The sequence below is a fragment of the Bos mutus genome, chromosome X (assembly GCF_027580195.1).
Source record: "Bos mutus isolate GX-2022 chromosome X, NWIPB_WYAK_1.1, whole genome shotgun sequence".
In the NCBI taxonomy this organism is placed as follows: Eukaryota; Metazoa; Chordata; class Mammalia; order Artiodactyla; family Bovidae; genus Bos; species Bos mutus.
This window is the reverse complement of record NC_091646.1, coordinates 37,194,251-37,217,817: the sequence shown is the minus strand read 5'-3', so window position 1 is coordinate 37,217,817 and position 23,567 is coordinate 37,194,251. Positions and strand designations below refer to the sequence as shown.

The 23,567-nt window shown below is 36.5% G+C and overlaps 1 protein-coding gene across 1 annotated transcript in view; it reads right to left on the bottom strand.

Annotated features, from left to right (window-relative positions):
* Positions 1–23,567, bottom strand: part of LOC102266995 (protocadherin-11 X-linked-like) — a 312,028-nt gene that overhangs the window by 244,096 nt on the left and 44,365 nt on the right. The window lies entirely within an intron of this gene.

Genomic DNA, 23,567 nt, shown 5'->3' with positions numbered 1-23,567 from the left:
GTCACTTGGTCTTGCCTGTCTCTTTGTGATCCCATGGACTGTAGCCCTCCAGGCTCCACTTTCCATGGAGACTATCTGGCAAGAATACTGTAGTGGGTAGACGTTCCCTTCTCCAGGGCATCTTGCCAACCTAGGGATCAAACTCAGGTATCCTGCAATTCAGGCAGATTCTTTACTCTCTGAGCCAGCAGGAAAGCCCCTCCTCAGACTTAATTGGTGAAAAAACGTTGAAATTATCACAAAAAAATGAACACTCTAAAGTAAAATGGACAAAGTGCTCAGTTGATAGTGGAAATAAAAAGTCTAGTCAAACAACTGTGCCAAACTACTGAACAAACATCCAATCGATTGCCATGGGAAATTAATTCTTAACAGCTATTTTTCAAATTTAATATTTTTATTCTGAATCTTATTTAGCCTTATTTCCAACCTCAAATAAAAATAGAACACAGAAGTTCAAAATGGAAAAGTATGCATTTTAGGATGAACTGTCAGAAATTATGAACTTCCACAAGAAGCCCTAATATTTGGTAAGATATCACTTAGAGGATATTTTCACAATGGATAAAATTCTAAATATGGTCACAGTACATTGAGCTCAAGTCTATTAATTTTAAGCCTGGAAAGAAGTCATTGATAACTGTTCTCTGAAGACATTAAGGCAGATGGTAAGTCTCATATTCTCAGTTCAGTTCAGTTCAGTTCAGTCGCTCAGTCGTGTCCGACTCTCTGCGACCCCATGAATTGCAGCACACCAGGCCTCCCTGTCCATCACCATCTCCCAGAGTTCACTCAAACTCACATCCATCGAGTTGGTGATGCCATCCAGCCATCTCATCCTCTGTTGTCCCCTTTTCCTCCTGCCCCCAATCGATCGCAGAATCAGGGTCTTTTCCAATGAGTCAACTCTTCACATGAAGTGGCCAAAGTACTGGAGCTTCAGCTTTAGCATCATTCCCTCCCAAGAACACGCAGGGCTCATCTCCTTTAGAATGGACTAGTTGGATCTCCTTACTGTTAAAGGAACTCTCAAGAATCTTCTCCAATACCACAGTTCAAAAGCACCAATACTTCGGTGCTCAGCTTTCTTCACAGTCCAACTCTCACATCCATACATGACCACTGGAAAAACCATAACCATGACTAGACAGACATTTGTTGGCAAAGTAATGGCTTTGATTTTGAATATGCTATCTAGGTTGGTCATAATTTTCCTTCCAAGCAGTAAGTGTCTTTTTATTTCATGTCTGCAGTCACCATCTGCAGTGATTTTGGAGCCCCCCCAAAAAATAAAATCTGACACTGTTTCCACTGTTTCCCCATCTATTTCCCCTGAAGTGATGGGGCCACATGCCATGATCTTAGTTTTCTGAATGTTGAGCTTTAAGTCAACTTGTTCACTTTCCTCATTCACCTTCATCAAGAGGCGTTTTAGTTCCTCTTCACTTTCTGCCGTAAGGGTGGTGTCATCTGCATATCTGAGGTTATTGATATTTCTCCCAGCAATCTTGATTCCAGCTTGTGCTTTTTCCAGCCCAGAGTTGCTCCTGATGTACACTGCATACAAGTTAAATAAGCAGGGTGACAATATACAGCCTTGATGTACTCCTTTTCCTATTTGGAACCAGTCTGTTGTTCCATGTCCAGTTCTAACTGTTGCTTCCTGACCTGCATACAGGTTTCTCAAGAGGCAGGTCAGGTGGTCTGGTATTCACATCTCTTTCAGAATTTTCCAGAGTTTACTGTGAACCACAAAGCCAAAGGCTTTGGCATAGTCAATAAAGCAGAAATAGATGTTTTTTTCTGGAAGTCTTGTTTTTTCCATAATCCAGTGGATATTGGCAGTTTGATCTCTGGTTCCTCTGCCTTTTCTAAAACCAGCTTGAACATCCAGAATTTCACAGTTCATGTATTGCTGAAGCCTGGCTTGGAGAATTTTGAGCATTACTTTACTAGCATGCGAGATGAGTGCAATTGTGCGGTAGTTTGAGCATTCCTTGGCATTGCCTTTCTTTGGGATTGGAATGAGAACTGACTTCCAGTCTTGTGGCCACTGCTGAGCTTTCCAAATTTGCTGGCATATTGAGTGCAACACTTTCACAGCATCGTCTTTCAGGATTTGAAATAGCTCAACTGGAATTCTATCACCTCCACTAGCTTTGTTCATAGTGATGCTTTCTAAGGCCCACTTGACTTCACATTCCAGGATGTCTGGCTCTAGATGAGTGATCACACCATCGTGATTATTTTGGACTTGAAGATCTTTTTTGTACAGTTCTTCTGTGTATTCTTGCCACCTCTTCTTAATATCTTCTGCTTCTGTTAAGTCCATACCATTTCTGTCCTTTATCGAGCCCATCTTTGCATGAAATGTTCCCTCGGTATCTCTAATTTTCTTGGAGAGATCTCTAGTCTTTCCCATTCTGTTGTTTTCCTCTATTTCTTTGCATTGATCACTGAGGAAGGCTTTCTTATCTCTTCTTGCTATTCTTTGGAACTCTGCATTCAGATGCTTATATCTTTCCTTTTCTCCTTTGCTTTTCGCTTCTCTTCTTTTCACAGCTATTTGTAAGGCCTCCTCAGACAGCCATTTTGCTTTTTTTGCATTTCTTTTCTATGGGGATAGTCTTGATCCCTTTCTCCTGTACAATATCACGAACCTTAGTCCATAGTTCATCAGGCACTCTATCTATCAGATCTAGTCCCTTAAATCTATTTCTCACTTCCACTGTATAATCATAAGGGATTTGATTTAGGTCATACCTGAATGGTCTAGTGGTTTTCCCTACTTTCTTCAATTTAAGTCTGAATTTGGCAATAAGGAGCTCATGATCTGAAAAACAGTCAGCTCCTGGTCTTGTTTTTCTGACTGTATAGAGTGTCTCCATCTTTGGCTGCAAAGAATATAATCAATCTGATTTTGGTGTTGACCTTCTGGTGAAGCATAATTCATGCCTCTGTACAGACAAAAATGCTAAAACTGAAAGATCCTTTCTCTTGCTTAACAATGTATTGGAAGTTTTAAAGAAAACTTTATTATGAAAGAAGAAAGTCATCACTTACTTTTATTCCACATCGACAAACTTGAGTGTGATATTATCTGTCAGTGAAACTCATCAGGCAGTCACTCTCACAAGACTATGTACCTCTAGGGATCTTATCTAGTGGCTCAGTGGTAAAGAATCCACCTGCAATGCAGGAGCCTCAGGAGAGGTGGGTTTGATCCCTGGGTTGGGAAGATCCCCTGAAGGAGGGAATAGCAACCTATTTCAGTATTCATGCTTGGAGAATCCCATGGACAGAGGAGCCTGGTGGGTTATAGTCCATAGGGTTGCAAAGAGTGAGACATGACTAAAGTGACTGGCATGCACACACCTCTAGGATGTTCAGAGAATCTGGGTAGTGAGGAGGTGTAATTTGAAAAAGCCCATCAGTTATCATGATCTATGTCCCCTAGAGGTGCATTACCACTCACTCATGCTTTCTGAGGTCTTCCCTAGAGCTCAAACAGTAAAGAATCTTCCCAGAATTCAGGAGTCCTGGGTTTGATCCCTGGGTGGAGAAGATCCTCTGGAGAAGGGAATGGCAACCCAGTCCAGTATTCTTACCTGGAGAATCCCATGGACAGAGGAGCCTGGCATTCCTACAGTTCATGGAATTGCAAAGAGTCAGACACAACTTCGTGACTAGCACTACATGCTCTCTGAAAATCACGGATCTCTCTTCCCCCATGAGGTACAGAATACTACAAACAAGGGCTTGTATATAAAAACATCTAAAACTAGATCTATCTCAGTTTTTCCCTAAGTGTGGAAGTGTATTTTTTTTTAATTTCACTAACTCCCTTACATTGGCTTTCCATTGGCCTATTTAACTCCTGAAGGTGTGTATGGCAGATACTATTAACAGACAACAGAATTATCTATGACTTTCATCATCAGGCTGCTAGCTGCCACCTGTGCTTTCTGGGCAGGATGATTCTGTAGGAGGGTCTCTATGCCTTCCTGGGGTTGAGAAACTCCTTGAGTTTTTTCTTTTTTATATTCCAGTTGTCACTTTCAGGATTTATTTTGCTTCCTATGCCCCTGGGAGTTTCTTTTCAGATACTATTGTATTTTCCATTGGTCGAGGTAATTGTTGTCACAAAGGTGAAAAGGGAAAGCCACTTAGCATTCTGTGTTATCTTCTCCTGAATAAATGCAAAAGGATAGTTCAAGTCATTGGCTACTAAGAAGAAAATTATTTGCTATTTTCTGTAGAAGCTAAACTTTTTTATTTTAAAATTCAGCACCAAAAATCTCAGCATTGAGACATCTAGAATGCATTCATCTGGACACAGGCATTGTCTGGTGCAGGATATAATCAATTAAGTACCTTTGATAGATTTGTGACTGGGCTTTATGCAGTGTTATCCCCTCTTGCCTTATTGAAAGCCAGATTATATGAGCCCATCTGCTCCAGATCCACCCTGCCATATGTATTATGAAAGCTCTCCTGCCTCAGAAGAGAGGGTGAAACTATAAATACCCAGGTGCCTTGACAGCTGTGGCACAAGCTGGATTTATTTAGTTCGTGTTAATTGTGCCATCAAAGAAGCTAAAAGGCTAAATTTTCAGATGGCACAACAGTACCAGCATGATCACTGAAAGAGATAAATAAGTAAATGTATGAGAGCTGGCAACACTAAAAAAAAAAAAAAAAAAAGGCATTTTTATAAATATACATGAATAAAGGCCATGATGTGTGAAGCATTCAACCACCTTTTCTATTTGGGTAGGTTGGAGGGGCTGTATCATGATATGTTATAGAGGACTTTACCTAAAATGTCAAAGGGAGAAAAGGAAATCAAGAGGGACACCAGCAAAGGGAGCCTGTAACAACCAATACATTTGCTTACACATGCTCCTGCCTTCCTCCATTATCTCTAGATAATAAAGCCATGAAGGGAAAATGTCAGTCTTGCCTGGGTGGGCTGGATGAGAAAACAAACAGCGAGGCAAACAGAAGGGAAAGCACAGTAATATGTACAAAGAAATCCACCACCACATTATTCAGCCCTTTATGAACACAGATGCACAGTTCAGTTCATGCTAATAAGGGCCATCAGTTCCCAGAGAAAAATCATTGCCTTTTCCTTTATGATGCACACACATGTTCTGCAAGAATTTTATTACAACACAGAAGGAAGCACTGCAAGAAATGTTGCTATACCATCTGTATACTTGTATAAGAAATTGCAAGGACATCAGCAATTGCTCATCTGAAGCTCATAAATAAAATTCTCTATATCGCTCTCTAACCCCTTCAATAGAACAAATACTCTAACAACAACCTCGATTTGATTATAATTATTAAAATAATTGGACTTCTTAGGATGGTATATAGAAACATGCCAAAATCTTAAAGCAAAGATAATATTTCTTTAGATTATGGTTTTTTTATGCCTCCACTAATTTATGATGTCACTAACTGAATTTTAAGTAGACCAACTCCATAACAGTTCACAGGTTCTACTATGTCTCTTCTTTGAAACAGTGACTATGAATGCATTCATAAGTTTTCAGAAAGGTACTTCTTATTTGAGGAGAGCTGTTTATGATAATAAAATTGATAATAATAAAAAATAACACATGAGTATTTATACTGCATCATGCATACCGTTTAAAGCTAGCAATGGCATTATAAACTAAACATAATTATCCTTATTTTCTAGACTAACAAACTGAGGATCTGAGATAGTAAATCATTTGCAAATGTCAAAATAAATAACTATGAAAAGTAAAATTCAATACTATGAGTATCTGCACACTTAAACCAGTAAAATTTAAGTATATTTGTCAATAGTCCAGAGAAAAGAGAAACCTTGAAACATGATTGATTTGAATTTCATGAAATAAATGTCTAGGGTTACTGTTACCTCTTTCTATCCCAGGATATATGGGCTAGTTTGTTCTCAGAAAGAGTAGAGATTATTTTTTTTAACTACAAAGAATTAAGAACATTCGAGTTCTTTATGTCTTCCAAACGGCTTTAGGTGTGTGTCTGTATGTGTAAGGAAAGAATTATAGGGGAAAGTACTAGGATAATTCTTCTTTTTTAACCTTCTCCCATTTCATTAACACGTAAGTCTTCCTTTCTTAAAGGAGAAGAAGAAGCAAAAAGTTAAAAGGGAGTAGGGAGAAAAGAAGGGAGAAAAGAAAAAGAAAAAGTCAGATAGTGAAGAGAAAGAAATGAAGAAAATACATTTTTCTAATATGTTTAATTTTCTTCTCTAATATGATTCTGAAAAATAAAGTGATAAGAGTACTGAAAATCATCAGATAGCAAACTTCATTAAAATTAGTCCTATTACTTTGGGTGAGTCATTCTATACACTGTATTTAAATTTCTACATTTATAAATACATAAACTTGGATCAGATCATCTAATGGGTCCCTTCCAAATAAAATTACATTATTCTATCTAATATTTTCACCTTAAGTTATAAGATAAAATACTATTTTAAAAGAGTATACTAAAGATAAGCAATATAATGTTTTCATTATTTCAACATTTTCAACTTCATAAATATAGACATATGATGGTTAATAATTTCCCAAAATAATATAACTTATGTAACAATATGTAAGCATTGATATTATGCATGATATTATTAAAATTGAGCCTTTATATTATTTCTTCTAATAGTTTTCAGCATTTCTGTGTACTTTCACAGAATATAGTTTGATGCAAATTTTTCATTATTTTAAAGTATATGTCAGTCCTAAATATGTAATCTCAAAATAATGTGGGCCAAACTGTTAATACAATATTCACAAAACTGATGAGAATACACTTCTTACTCATTTTAGGTTGCTCATTTTAGGTTACTCATTTTAGGTTTCCCTAAATTGCATCACCCTTTGCAGACAGGACACTAATATTCCAAATTGCTTACAGCAATGCCTGAAGTCTAGAACTGTTGAAATGTCTTTTTAGCTCTATAAATATTATTTATGCTCTATTTACTAAGAGTAGAATTTTTTGGTTAGTTCCACTATACTTTGTGGTCAATAGGTATCTACTGACTATTTAATAACTTAATGATAACAATAGAAAAATATATACAACAGCTGAAAGAAGCAACATATTAATAAAACCATAATCTTTTGTCAAAATACACTCTAGATTTCTGTTCTTTGAAAATGTTTTCTTTGAACTCATGCAATTTCTCTGCTTTTCTTTTAGCAAACTCTTCAAAATAATTGTCTACATCAGTTATGTCCAATTTCTCTCCTCTCATCTGTCTTGAACCCACTTGATCCAGACTTTCACTTTCAATACTACTCTGAAAATTTTCTTACCGAGGTATGAGCAACTTCCATGGTACTAAAATCAAATAGTTAATTCTCAGATCTAATTTTACTTGACAGATCTCATTTTCTTGATTTATGTTTGATATTGTTTCCATTGTTTCCAGTCTCCCATTGACTCAATTTTTCTCTTATATCATACTGCTCTTTCTCAGTCTACTTTGTTGACTTCTTCTCAGCTTTTCTACCTCTAAATGTTGGAATGTCCTTGGAACTAGTTCTCAGAACTTTTCTCTTCTCCATCTTCACTTACTCCCTAGGTGATGTCATCTATCTTCATGGCTTTAAATTTTATCTATATACACTAAAGATTCCAAGCCAAGGCAAATTGCCTAAAATCCAGCCTGGTGTATCTAAGAACCTATTTAACATCTTAATCTGCATGTGAAAGAAGCCAATATGCCCTCCCTCTCTTGGAAATTTCTTTTAACCCAAAACTTACTTCTTCCACATTTTACCATTTCAATTGAAAAAAATAAATAAATAAACTTAGGTTTGTATTTCCTTAGATCAAAAAACTGGACTGCCATTGATTCCTCCATTATTTTTAAAATTCCATATCTCACATTTTAGGAAATCTTGTTGGCTTTATCTTTAAAATACACCTACAATCTGATCACTATTCTCCACATATACTGCTACTATCCTTGTATAAATAATAATTGACCTGAATTATTGTAACGCTTTATAACTAATCTGTTTTTGCTCTAGTACCATTCGGTATGTTCTCCAAAGAGTAATCAGTGATCATCCTAAATCAGACATGAGATCATGCCACTTATCTGCTCAAGATCTTCTTTTAGGAACTATCCTAGCCAGCCTGCAGTTCTGTCAACACTTAAAGAAGCAATCACCTCACACCATCTTCTCCCTGATGCCTGTACCAGTTGGTCAACATCACTGTCTCAAGGTCAAAGTCTCAATACAAAAACCTTCTGTGCTCATAGACATAAGCACCAACTGAAATTCACCAATAACATAAGAGATCACTGATCACAGATCATCATTAAAAATATAATAATAATGAAAAAGTTTTAAATATTACAAAACACAAAATGTGACATAGAGATACAAAGTGAGCAAATGATATTGAAAAAATACTGCCAATGGACTTGCTTGATACAGGGTTGCCACAAACCATCAATTTATGTAAAAAAAAAAAAAATCAGTATCTGAAACAAAATAAAGTAAAGCACAATAAAAAGAAGTACCTCTGCAAACTACAACCTAAGCCTCAATTAACTCTTGAGGCATACTGTACTGGATTAACAAAAACATCATAGCAAAGCCTTTCAAAATTGTGATTTCTTTCTTCCTTTCTTTCTTTTTTTAACAAACTAAGATTCAACAACTTTCTGCTAAATAAACAAATGAAAAATCAACATTATTCAGACAATTGAAATAAGACCCAAAGTCTCTACCACATAAAATTGACATTAAAAAGACTTCAGAAAATATGGCCAATTCTAAAGACTTAGGGGGTAAGAGGGGAGATGCCAATACTGAGATCACGTAGGTACTGGAATTATCAAAGATTTTAAAGCAGTTAATGCAACTATATACTAGCTTCATGACACAAATGAAAAGGTACAGTTTCTATTTTTTTCATAGAAGTAGAAACTAAAAAAAAAAAAAAATCCAAATGAAAATTATAGGACAGAAAATGAAATATCTAAAATAAACAAAAAAACAATTCATTTAATGTGATCAGTGATAGAATTGAGATGACAGAAGAGTCAATAGACTTGAAGGTAAATCAATGGAAATCATCCATTCTGAAGAACAGAGAGAAAAAATATATAAAAAGGATAAATAAAATTTCAGGCAACAAAGGGACAGTCTCAGAGGTTCTAAAATATATGCCATTGGAGTCTAAAAAGAAGATGATAAAAAATAAATGCAGAAAAAAATATTTTAAAAAATGAGGGCCAAAAACGTCCACATTTGATGAAGGACATAAAATTATAAATTCAAGGAGCTCTGCAGAACTTTAATCAAAATAAATTGAAAAACAACAATGCCCAGGTACATCATAATCAAACTACTGAAAACAACAGACTAGAATAAACACTTTTGAAAACAACTAGAGTAAAACAATGCATTACAATCAAGGGTACAATTATTCAAATTACCACTGATTTTTGATTGAAAATCATGGAAAACAGAAGACAATAAGGCAGCATCTTAAGGGGATGAAAGAAAATAACCACTAATCCAAAATTTTAAGTAACATGGAAAATCTCTTTCAGGATAAAGGATAAGCAAAGATATTATCAGAAAAAAGAAACCTCAGAAAAGCCGTTGCTGTTAGACCTGTTCTTTAAAAATGCTAAAATAAGTCTTTCAGCTAAAAGAAAATGATATAAACTTAAATTTATTAAATCTATTGGAAGGATAATTTTTTTTTAGTTTTTTTTTTAAATTGTAATTGGAGGCTAATTACTTTACAATATTGTGGTGGTTTTGCCATATATGCACATGAATCAGCCATGGGTGTACATGTGTTCCTCATCCTGAGCCTACCTCCCACCTCCCTCCCTATCCCATCTCTCAGGGTCATCCCAGTGCACCAGATTTTTAAATATTGTTTCATTACAATAAAAGTCCAGTAAACAGTATTTTCAGGAATGAAGGAAGAGCAAAAAAAATAGTGATTATACAGGTAAATAAAAAATTATATTTTCTCTTATGCATGCTTACTGAAATCAATTTATACGGATTTAACCCATATGACAACTGTAATGAAAAGTTTAATGGGAGAGAATAAAAGGAACCTGTATGGTTGTAAAGCTTCTAAATTGTTAATGAAGTGGTAAAATATAACTGAGTATACTAGGGAAGTTTAGGTATGTATATTATAAAGCCTAGAGCAAACACTAAGAAATAATACAAAAGACAAGGGCAAAAGTTAATAGGCAATTAAACTAAATATGAGAAAAATACTCAAAGAATTCAAGGAACACAAAAGAGAAAGACAAACTGAAACTAAGTAATATAATGGTAGAATAAAATACAACTCTATCAAATAAATACATCAAAATAAATAGCTGTGACAGATTTATTAAGAAATTGCCAGGTTGGATTAAAAACAAAAAAAAGACTCACCTATATTCTGTCAACAAGAAACCTACTTTAACCATAAGGATATAAATAAGTTAAAAGTTGGAGGGCAAAAAAATGATATGCCATGCAAACAACAATCAAAAGGAAATTGTAACAACCACATTAATATCAGAAAAGGCAGACTTTAGAACCAGGAATACAACCATGGATAAAGAGATAAATTATATAATGATAAAAGGATCAGTTCACCAAGCAGACTGAACAAGCTCACAAGTATATGCTTCATGTTACAGAACTTTGAAGTGCATGAAACAAAAAGAAATAGAACTGCAGAGAGAAATTAAAAAGAAAAAAAAAAAACAACACTTCTAAACAATACGTGGGTCTAAAAAGGAAGTTTCAAGGGAAATTAGAAAAAAAAAATCTGTTGAATGAAAATAAAACTACAACATGCTTCAATTTGTAAGATGTAGCTAAAACAGTGGTTACAGAAGATTACATTAAATACTTCAGTTTAGAAACTAAGGTCTCAGTGATGACAAGATGGTGGAGGAACAGGTGGATATGGAGTACTTCTCTCTCCACAGATACATCAGGAATACATCTTCAGATGAAGAGGATCTCACAGAGCACTAGCTGAGAGCTGGCAAGAGTCCTTGACCAGTGGAAAGGAATATACGGATACATGAAAAACTTGGTAGGATGAAGGAAGGAAGAGAAAAAAAGGAGGAGAGTGAGTGGGACTGGACCAGTACCTGGGGTATGGAGAAACTGAAGCAACTTCCCACATCAGAGCAGTAGTATGGGACAGAGGAGAGGCATTTGAGCCTGTTGGAGAATAAAGCAGCTGATCTATGATGGTATGAATGAAGTGAGAACCACACAGACATTTCATACTTCAGCCCTATGTACTTAATACAGAGACATGAGTCCTCTGGTATGCATGGTAGCCAGAGACTGGAGAATAGGGATTGGAGAGAAATCCCAGGGCAAGGACTGCTGTTGACTGAGGGAGGAACTCACAGCAGGGAATGTCCTTGGAGAAAGCCAGGCAGCCATGTAGGCAGAGTGATACTGCTGAGTCATGCACAGGGGGTGGAACCATTACTGTAGCCTCTCTCTTTCCCCATACACTGAGGATGGGCAGCTGACCAATAGAGAAAAACTCCAGAGAGGGTGGCCTTTTGAGTGCCTGACAGGCTGAGCAATAGAGAAGGACCCCAATCAGGGGGCCTTTTGAGTGCCTGTTGTGCCAAGCTGCAAAGAAGGATCAGACTGGGAAGCCTTTTGAATGCCAGCTACAAGAGGATAGAAAAATATTCTAATAGCATCTTATCTCTTGTGCCCATGGCCAACGGCTTCCCTGTACATCTGGTGTCAGCAGGTTCCCCACAATCCAAACAGCCATGCCCCCTCAATCCCTGGTCCTCACTGAGGCAGAGCTGCCAGAAGCTACTAAAAATAATAATAATAACCATATCTTCTGTGCCTGTGGCTGCTGGGTCCCTTGCCTACCTGGTGCTACCAGGGTCCTCACAATCCAAGCAGCTGTGCCACCTCCATACCTGGCCGTCACTGGGGCAGACCCAAGTCCTTCAAGGCAGCCTTAGGAGCAAACTCTTGTGGATAACCTCGGTGCAGAGGGGGGATAAAACCACAATAGAGCTCCAGGGGCAAAGGGGTTAAGGAAAAGAATCAAAATCTTTCCACAAGCTGTACAAGATGCAGATTAAATCCTCAAGATACACTAGGTTGACTTTGTGTCTAGGGATATATAAAAGGACAATGAGTGTTCACACAAAAGAAAAAGCCCTAGCTCTGGCAACCATGGACGTTGGAGGCAAGTACATGCCAGAGTAGAGCCAGATTACAGTCTGAGCTGTCCATGCAGCAGGTTCAGAGAATGGTCCAATATCGGAGGCCCTCCTAGGGAGGCAGAGGTGGAACTACCACTCTATATACCTTTTTACTCCTTTTTTTCCCCCCTTTATTTTTCCCTTACCCCCCCCCCCCATATTGCTCTCATGTCCTCAGTATGGGCATCATCAAAAAATCTACAATCAATAAATGAAAAAAGTGTGTGGAGAAAAGGGAATCACCTTGCATTGTTGGTGGGAATCCAAATTGGTAGAGTACTATGGAGAATATTATGGAGATTCCTTTAAAAACTAGAAATAAAACTATCATATGACCCAACAATTCCACTACTGGGCATATACACTAAACAGACCATAATTTAAAAATACACATGCACCCTAATGTTCATCAGAACACTGTTTATAATAGATATAATATAGAAGCAACCTAGATGTCCATCAACAAATGAATGGATAAAGAAGTTGTAGTATATATACACAGTGGAATATTACTCAGCCATTAAAAGGAACACATTTGACTCAGTTCTAGTAAGGTAGATAAATCTAGAGCCTATCATAGAGAGTGAGGTAAGTCAGAAACAGAAAGACAAATATCATATAGTAATGCATATATGTGGAATCTAGAAAGATGGTACTGATGAACAAATCTGCAGGGCAGCAATGGAGATGCAGACATAGAGAACAGATTTATGTACCCAGGAAGGGAAGGAGAGGGAGGGACAAATTGAGAGAGTAGCACTGAAATATATATATTCAGTTCAGTTCAGTTCAGTCGCTCAGTTGTGTCCAATTCTTTGCGACCCCATGAATTGCAGCACACCAGGCCTCTCTGTCCAGCACCAACTCCCGGAGTTCACTCAAACTCATGTCCATCGAGCTGGTAACACAATCCATCCATCTCATCCTCTGTCATCCCCTTCTCCTCCTGCCCCCAATCCCTCCCAGAATCAGAGTCTTTTTCAATGAGTCAACTCTTCGCATGAGGTGGCCAAGTATTGGAGTTTCATCTTCAGCATCAGTCCTTCCAATGAACACCCAGGACTGATCTCCTTTAGAATGGACTGGTTGGATCACCTTGCAGTCCAAGGGACTCTCAAGAGTCTTCTCCAACACCACAGTTCAAAAACATCAATTCTTCATTGCTCAGCTTTCTTCACAGTCCAACTTTCACATCCATACATGACCACTGGAAAAACCATAGCCTTGACTAGATGGACCTTTGTTGGCAAAGTAATGTCTCTGCTTTTGAATATGCTGTCTAGGTTGCTCATAACTTTCCTGCCAAAGAGTAAGTGTCTTTTAATTTCGTGGCTGCAATCACCATCTGCAGTGATTTTGGAGCCCCCAAAAAACAAAGTCTGACACTGTTTCCCCATCTATTTCCCATGAAGTGATGGGACCAGATGCCATGATCTTCGTTTTCTGAATGTTGAGCTTCAAGCCAAATTTTTCACTCTCCTCTTTCACTTTTATCAAGAGGCTTTTCAGTTCCTCTTCACTTTCTGCCATAAGGGTGGTGCTGGGAGCCGGTGAGAAACATTCCACTCGTGACAAAGGTCATGAGGAAGGGGGCTCGGCATACGCAAAGGAGGGATCAAGCCTCGGGAGTCTCCCCGGATATTCTCTAGCATCTTCCCCCAAAAAACCAGAGTCTGCCTACTTTATTGCTTTGTGCTCTCACCTCTGACTTTACTGGGGGCTGTCCCCCACCACCATCTCACTCTCTCTGTCAAAGAGTTAACTTACAGCTCCAATTAATAAAGTTCCTGGGCAATTAGGAGTGTTTAAATCCAAACCCCTCAGATGGCTCTCTAACTCGCCTGACAAGTTTACTCGGACTCCTACAGCTATGCATAAGATTGTTTACAGTCTCCCAGCCTTGAGAGGCACGGGAAGCTTAAGATATTCAAATAGTTTAGAGCCTCTCAGAGAGTTAGAAACTGTCAGAATAAACTAGTACAGGATTTCATTGATGAGCCAATGATTGTTGCCAAGTTTTCACATCCCCTGAATTGTATCCTTGAATATGTGTTAATTAATAGTTGGTATGTAGAAAAAATAAGTAGTGGCCTTGGTGTTAGTAACTTTAGACCCTTAAGGTAATAAATTCTTTTCTTTGTTGTAAACCCATTACACATCCGCCCTATAGGAATGCAATTTTATCTTCGGAAGATGGCGCCAAACCTTAAAATAATTACTCTTAGAGAAAATAAGTCTTTGTTGATAAGTCCTTGTCAAGAGTCATAAAATGTTAGTAGGCCTTCTGACCAGAAGATGATGTAACTCACCTAAACCATTTGTATATGATAAATTTGCAGGAAAGAAACCCTGGTTTTTGATAAGAATCAAAGACTGCTGACTTTGCATCCCCTATTATCCTCTATGTGTAACTTAGGGTATATAAGCCCCTGTTAAAAATAAAGCTACGGGCCTTGCTCACCAATGCTTGATCTCCCCATGTCATTCTTCCCCTTAACTTCCGGCTGAAGTCTCCATCTGGAGCGTGGATATCCTCTGCGACCACTTATTTGCCTGGGCTTCTAAGACCCACTTGAGAAGGTGTCTAAGGTGGGGCACCTTCCGCTATTCGAGAAGGCGCCTGCGGCCTCCGTGGTCAGAGCTAACCTGGTGTCATGGGTTATATTGATTTTCCACGTAAACCAAGCTACTCAGCCTCTTTTCTCCACTGAATTTTCCTACTGAGCTATCCTCATTCTATTACTCTTTATATCTCTAATTACCATTTGAATAGGTCGCCGACGGGGTGGTCCATATGTAAAATTAAATAGCCAGTGGAAATTTACTATATGTTGCAAGGAGCTAAAAACCAGTGATCTGTGATAACCTAACGCATGGGATGGGATGGGAGGTGGGGGGGCACATATATATACTTATGGCTGATTCGTGTTGATATATGGCAGAAATCAACACAATAGTGTAAAGCAATTATGCTCCAATTAATAACAAATTAAATTCAAAATAACAGTTCTCAATTCCATGTTCTAAATTTCCACCTTAAGAAATGAGAAGATCAAGTTACACCTGAAACAAACAAAAAGAAAGAAATAACAAAGAAAGGAGATCAAAAATCGAGAACAAAAATAACAGTAAAGTACAAATAAACCAAAAGCTGGTTATTTGCAAAGTCCAAAGCTAGTGGTCGGGGGGTGGGGGGAACAATACACAGGATATAGTAAATGTTACATTATCTTGTAGAGATACTTCTGCTTCTGGTGAAGTAAATCTATGGACAAGATGATCAGAGTTTGAGCTATATTCTGTTTTCACCTGGACAGTTTAAGTTCATTCTATATCTGTAGAAATTATGAAAATCTCTATATGCTTATATAAGTCAAGTGATAGATGAGGCATCATCATGGAAGCTATTGTTTTTCAAAACTTTATGTTCTAGCACTATATAGAAGATAATTAGAAACAAAATTTGAAAATTATAGGGTCTCATTACATAAGATTTTTTAAAAATATCTTAAACCATATTTGGTTAGGAAAATAAGTATTAGTATGGCTTTCCTAATATGGAGATGGAATTCTCAGAGGCCTAATATGAGCTCGTTGAAAAATTCAGATTGTGTTAAGGATAGAACTACACAGTCTACAAGTCTATATATACTATAGTCAGATGATATTTTTGGTCTTCACTTTTTTCTAAATAATAGGGTAATATGAATATAATATTCACAAATAAATTATAGATCTGAAACTGTTAAAAATGTCTGGAAAGCCATTGTAAATAAATACAATTTAAGATTGAATAAATATATGATAGCTGTGAAAGCCTTCATCATACATGGTTTGGTGACTTAAATGATGATTAAACTGTCCTGCTGCAACCATAATAGAATCATTTCACAAAAAGTCTCAAAAGTTAGTGGGATAAAAAAATAATGTCATATATATTTCATCAGGGAAAACATTTTATTTATTTAGAATATTTTGTTTGTTTTATTCCTCTCACCATTGCACTGTGTGTCTTTTCAATATAAACTTTCATTTTTAAATTAATTTTATTTTATTTTTAAACCTTACATAATTGTATTAGTTTTGCCAAATATCAAAATGAATCCACCACAGGTATACATGTGTTCCCCATCCTGAACCCTCCTCCCTCTTCCCTCCCCATACCATCCCTCTGGGTCGTCCCAGTGCACCAGCCCCAAGCATCCAGCATCGTGCATTGAACCTGGACTGGCATCTCGTTTCATACATGACATTTCACATGTTTCAATGCCATTCTCCCAAATCTTCAATGGAATTAACTCTGGATATGTCTATAAATATTCACACTGCAATAATAGAACTCCAATTAAATTTATCAGGCTTTGTAGAAAGTTGGATGTTTGTAATGATTAGAATCTGGCTTGTTGCTCTAGGAACCACATCTGTGAAAATATACTTGTCTGTCAATTGCCCCCCAAGTAAACTAATTATTAAATGAATTCTGACAGTAAGTGAATGTAGAGAAACAACAGTGGGAATGCAAGTGGAAATCTATGAAACTCCCGCTAAACAGATCATAAAATATTGTCCTCTGGTGCCATTTTCTCACTATTCAAAATATGTCACATTGTACTAAATAAATGAAATTTACATAGCTATCATTTCTGGATAGCATTCCCTTATGCTATGCAAACAGCACAAGGTAATTTGATGCCATTCTAGGTGGATAATATGAATAATTTATGACAAATCTCATGGGAACTAATCTTGTCTTATTCAAGGTTAAGAATTACTTTCTCCCTTACTTCCAGGTTTATTGGCTTGATTATCTAAAGAACCTTTTGATCTTACTGACTACTACAAAAATAGGAACATCTGTCATTATTTCAGAAATTGCTATTAAAAATATGGCATCACCAACTCGATGAACATGAATTTGAGTAAACTCCAGGAGTTGATGATGGACAGGGAAGCCTGGAGTGCTGCAGTCCATGGGGTTGCAAAGAGTTGGACGCAACTGAGCAACTGAAAAGCCTCTTGATGAAGGTGAAAGAGGAAAGTGAAAAAGTTGGCTTAAAGCTCAACATTCAGAAAACGAAGATCATGGCATCCGGTCCCATCACTTCATGGGAAATAAATGGGGAAACAGTGGAAACAGTGTCAGACTTTATTTTGGGGGGCTCCAAAGTCACTGCAGATGCTGACTGCAGCCATGAAATTATAAGACCCTTACTCCTTGGAAGGAAAGTTATGACCAACCTGGATAGCATATTCAAAAGCAGAGACATTACTTTGCCAACAAAGGTTAGTCTAGTCAAGGCTATGGTTTTCCAGTGGTCATGTATGGATGTGAGAGTTGGACTGTGAAGAAGGCTGAGTGCCGAAGAATTGATGGCTTTTGAACTATGGTGTTGGAGAAGACTCTTGAGAGTCCCTTGGACTGCAAGGAGATCCAACCAGTCCATTCTAAAGATCAGCCCTGGGATTTCTTTGGAGGGAATGATGCTGAAGCTGAAACTCCAGTACTTTGGCCACCTCCTGCTAAGAGTTGACTCATTGGAAAAGACTCTGATGCTGGGAGGGATTGGGGGCAGGAGGAGAAGGGTACAACAGAGGATGAGATGGCTGGATGGCATCACTGACTCGATGGACGTGAGTCTGAGTGAACTCCGGGAGTTGGTGATGGACAGGGACGCCTGGCGTGCTGCGATTCATGGGGTCTCAAAGAGTCAGACAAGACTGAGCAACTGAACTGAGTGACTGACTGACTGACTGATTCTAGGCATTTCAAATACATGGCATTGTATTACCAAAAAAAAAAAAACAAAACAAAACAAAAAAAAAAATATTAACAAAAGCCAGATCTTGTAAACATTCTATCACTTGAATGCAAGTTGTATACTAGAAGAATTATTTCCTTTTCTGACAACACTGGTTTGTATTATGTTCTGAAAATGCAAACAAGAAGTGAGGATAAAGTATTTTAGAATGCCCTAAATGTGCAGAAATGTTTAACAAATTCCTAAACGTTGCCTTACTTTACTAACTTTTTATTTCTAAATGAATAATTCATCATTATCAAAGGATAGGAGACAACTAAAGTTTGTTATTAAAGCCCCAAGATATGGATTACCTAACATTTATGTATCACAGCAAACCTCTAAAATAAAACATTGATTAAAAATCGGTATATTATATGTACCTTCACCTCTAGGGGAAAAAATAATATAATACATTTGTAATGCATATACACTTTTGTGATTTTCTGGCCATTTTTACTTTATGAGTATCTGTCTTTATGGATAATCAAGAGTTTGCTATATTTTGATACATTTGTCTTAGCAAGCAACACAATTTAGTAGTAATTGTTCCGCACTTCTAAACTAGTTGGAAGTACTAGCACTATCAAATGTGTTAAACCAGAATAACTAAAAAGAGAAAAAAAAAATGAAAAACTGGTAGGTAGGGAAAAGATCTGGGTTTAGGTGATAGAATAATGTTGGAAGTGGTGAGAAGTTGTTCAGGCACATGAAATATACCTCAGCAGAAGGATAGTTGAATGTTATTCACATTATATTCAAATCACGAAAGTTAATATTTAAATAGGTCAAAGGTTATTATATTAAAAATGAGTAAACAGAACACATTTCAAGTAGTAAACCAGTCTGTCAAGAGTGGGTTGTTCAAACCTTAGTTTTCTACTTTGTGAAAAAAGAACAAGCTTTTCATAAGAGGTGAAAGAAACAGAAACAAAGAACGGAAGAAAAGAAGAAAGGAAAAGCATGTGACCAGGGCTGTAAGTCAAAGTGATTTGGTGTTTTTTCAATACTAATTAAACACATTAGGCAACGAGTTAAACCACTGCAATATCCATAGCCTATAATATTTTCATAGTCTCCTTAACCAGTCATTATTGTCTTTAAATTTAGTATGAGCAAGGAGCAGAAACAAAGTTTAACAAAAATTACATGTATAAATTAGAATTCCCTAAACATTGAAATATATTTTTCAAATTCATATTGAGTATTCCCTATGTGTCTTTCCTGAAAGAAAGTTAGATGAACATTCTATTTCAATATGGCAATTAATAAAAGGTCTGTTTGAAAGCTAGTATAGAAAATCCATAATTCAATACTGACACATTTGGGAGCCAAGTCAACTGTGCCCAATGTAGAGCACATATTTTTTGTTCTAATGCTGACTACATTTCTAAAAATCTAAAAGAATAATGTCAATTTGGCACCTATGTGCCTGTTATGACATTAGCAAGATAATAGAAAAAAATCACACAAAATTATTAATACTTCAGAAATACCAACTTCTACAAAATGCAAAAACTAATATTTACTTGCTTTTTACAATTCAACTAACCCTACTTGTTAAATTCTACTAGGAGTTTGTTTATTGTTACCTTTTTTTCAACAAATTATTAATTTGTCAATAGATGGCATTTATCTCATGCATAATGGACAATACACCATTACTCAGAAAAAGGCTATAACAGATAAAAACAAAATACCTCTGACTAACAGCCACCCATCTCTGTCATTGCTAAAATCAATGAGATGCATTTATGTGAAGTGAAGCAATAGTCGTGTATACTAAAGCTATAATTGTGAGATGATGTTAAATCTACAAAAAAAAAAAGCCACTAAAGTGGTTTGTAGCCTGAAACCTCAATAAATTATGTCCAACATTTATTTATATTTAACAAATATTCTGTTACCAGAATAAAGAGAGGCACCAGGCTTAATGTTCTAAAAGACAAATAAGCACTTAAAAAATAAAGGTGAAATCAACTTTCTACTTTCCATTCTCAATTAAGCCCAGATCTTCTTTTTAAACATATGCCTTATTTTTCTTTTCAATTGAATATACAGGAGTTTTATACACTAAATATTGATGTTTACTTAAGAAAACTCACAAACACAACAACAGCCTATCTGTGGCTTTTAATTGGTTAGAAAACATGAGATATATTTTGAATTCAAGTCACTTAGAAGCTTCATTATACGTACACTCAATACAGCACAGTAAGAAATAAAAACTAAGACAATGTTTACTTTCCTATGAGCACATATTAAAGCAATTATTCCAAATAAACAGAGTAAAAAATAACTATGGATACTTAGCCTTCCCTAATAATATAGAGCTTTGGAAATATTTTTTTACTAGTAAGTAAATTGTAGAATATCAATAACTAATTGTGGAATTTGGAATTTATGCCATTTCACCTACTAATTAAAACAAATATTCAGCATAAATTGTGTCCTATAATTCACATTTGCAAGATTTCTATTCAGTGAAGTATTTAAATAAGCCAAACATACCTCTCACTGTATTTATAACACATTCTTTCTCTTTTCTAAAATTCCAGACAATTCAGCTTTAAAGTCACTAAAATAGTTTCTATTGGAAATGTTTTCAAATTGTTTCTACTATATTTTTTGATTATTTTAGTGCAAATAAATGCTGATTTGTATTTTAGAATATCTCAAAAAATGTCATGTTTTTTTAGTCAATAAAATACAATTCTTTCTTTTCATAAAATATATTTAATATTCAGATAGGACAACTGATGCACTTTATTTTTCATTCGAGGACTAGTCATCATATACATATTAAGAAGTAGAAATTCGGTTTTGTTAGTCAATGACATGTCTTTGTAGTTGTTTGGTCTCTCACTCATGTCTAACTCATTAAACCCCTTTGACTGCAGCATGCCAGGCTTCCCTGTCCTTCACCATCTCCCAGAGCTTGCTCAGATTCATGTCCATTGAGTTGGTGATGCCATCAAACCATCTTGTCCTCTATCATCCCCTTCTCCTGCTTTCAATCTTTCCCAACATCAAGGTCTTTTCCAGTGAGTCAGATCTTTCCAACAAGTGGCCAAAGTACTGGAGCTTCAACTTCAGCACCAGTCCTCCCAATGAAGATTTAGGATTCATTTCCTTTATGATTGACTGTTTTGACCTCCTTGCAGTCCAAGGGACTCTCAAGAGTCTTGTCCAACACCACAGTTCAAAAGCATTAATTATTTGGCATTCAGCCTTCTTTATGGTCTGATTCTCACATTCATACATGACTTCAGGAAAAAACCATAACATTGACTATACGGTCCTTTGTTGGCAAAATACTGTCTCTGCTTTTTAACTTGCTGTCCAGGTTTGTCATAGCATGGCTGCAGTCACAATTCACAGTAATTTTGGAAGCCAAGAAAATAAAGTCTGTAACTGTTTCCACTTTTTCCACATCTATTTGTCATGAAGTGATGGGACTGGATGCCATCATCTTAGTTTTTGAATGTTAAGTTTTAAGCCAGCTTTTTCACTCTCCTCTTTCACTTTCATCAAGAGGCTTTTTAGTTCCTCTTTGCTTTCTGCTATAAGGGTGGTGTCATCTGCGTATCTGAGATTGTTGATATTTCTCCCAGCACTCTTGATTCCAGCTTGTGCTTCATCCACCCAGCATTTTGCATGATGTACTCCACATATAAATTAAATAAGCAGTATGACAATATAGAGCCTTGATGTTCTCCTTTCCCAATTTTGAACCAGTAGGTTGTTCCATGTCCGGTTCTAACTGTTGCTTCTGGACCTGCATACAGGTTTCTCAGGAGACAGATAAGGTAGTCTAGTATTCCCAACTAAGTAGTCAGTGAAGCAGAAGTAGATGGTTTTTCTAGAATTTTAGTGTTTTATTTATGATTCAATGGGTGTTAGCAATTTGATCTCTGGTTCCTCTGATGTTTCTAAATCCAGCCTGCACCTCTGAAAGTTCCTGGTTCAGGTACTGTTGAAGATTAGCTTGGAGGAGTTTGAGCATTACTTTGCAAGTGTGTGAGATAAGTGCAATTGTGCAGTAGTTTGAACATTCTTTGGCATTGACTTTCTTTGTGATTGGAATGAAAACTGACTTTTTCCAGTCCTGTGCCACTGTTGAGTTTTCAAACTTGCTAGCATATTGAGTGCAGCACTTTCACAGCATCATCTTTTAGGATTTGAAATAGGTCAACTGGAATTCCATCACTTCCACTAGCTTTGTTCGTAGTGATGCTTCCTAAGGCCCACTTGATTTCACACTCCAGATTGTCTGTCTTTAGGTGAGTGATCACACCATTGTGGTTATGCAGGTCTAAGATCTTTTTTTCAACACTATACAACACTGATCTGTGTACTCTTACCACCTCTTCTGAATATTTTCTGCTTCTGTTCATTCTTTACCAGTTGTCCTTTATTGTGCCTATCAATCCTTGAAATGTCTCCTGGTATCTCTGATTTTTTTTGAAGAGATCTCTAGTCTTTCTTATTTTACTTTTTTTCCCTCTATTTCCTTACACTGTTCACTTAGTAAGGTTTGCTTATCTCTCCTTGCTATTCTTTGGAACTCTGCATTCAGATGGTTATATCTTTCCTTTTCTCTTTGCCTTCTGTTTCTCTTCTTTACTTATTTCATTGTAAGGCCTCCTCAGACAACCTTTTGCTTTGTTGCATTTCTTTTTCTTGGGGATGGTTTTGATCACTGCCTCCTATACATTATGAACCTCCATCCATAGTTTCAGGTCCTCTATCTATCAGATCTAATCTCTTGGATCTATTTTTCACTTCCACTTTTTAATCATAAGGGATTTGATTTAGGTCATACCTGGATGGTCTAATGGTTTTCCCTACTTTCTTCAATTTAAGTCTGAATTTTTCAATAAGGATTTCATGATCTGAGCCACAGTCAGTTGCTGATTTTTTTTTTTTTTTCACTGTATAGAGCTTTTCCATCTTTGGCTGCAAAGAATATAATCAATTTGATTTCCGTTTTGAATACCTGGTGATATCCATGTGTAGAGTCATCTATTTTGTTGTTGGAAGAGGGTGTTTGCTATGACCAGTGTGTTCTCTTGGCAAAACTCTATTGACATACAGGTACATTAATGTAATAAAGTAAAGTCCATGATCTCTTGGAAATTATTTAAAAAGGCAAAATGATAGATATATATATGTTCCCTCATATGTGGAAGTTAAGTGGTCCTCCTGAAAGCAGTAGTGTAACTCAGTGTAGAGCACTCTCCTTTAATGAAGATGCAGTGTGAATGGATAGTTATTAGTGAGTTTCAGAACTTTTACTCAATGCCATCTGCTTCAGAGAACAATACAAAAGCAAAAATAGTTTACTATTTTTACTTTACAAGGCAAAGTTCTGAAGAGTACTACATTTCATTCAAAGCCCCATGCTTGTGAAGAAAACCTTTCCTCTTTAATCTAGTATTATTGACCAGAACTAAGAATTTATACTAAAATAAATGAAAATAAATTATACACTGTAC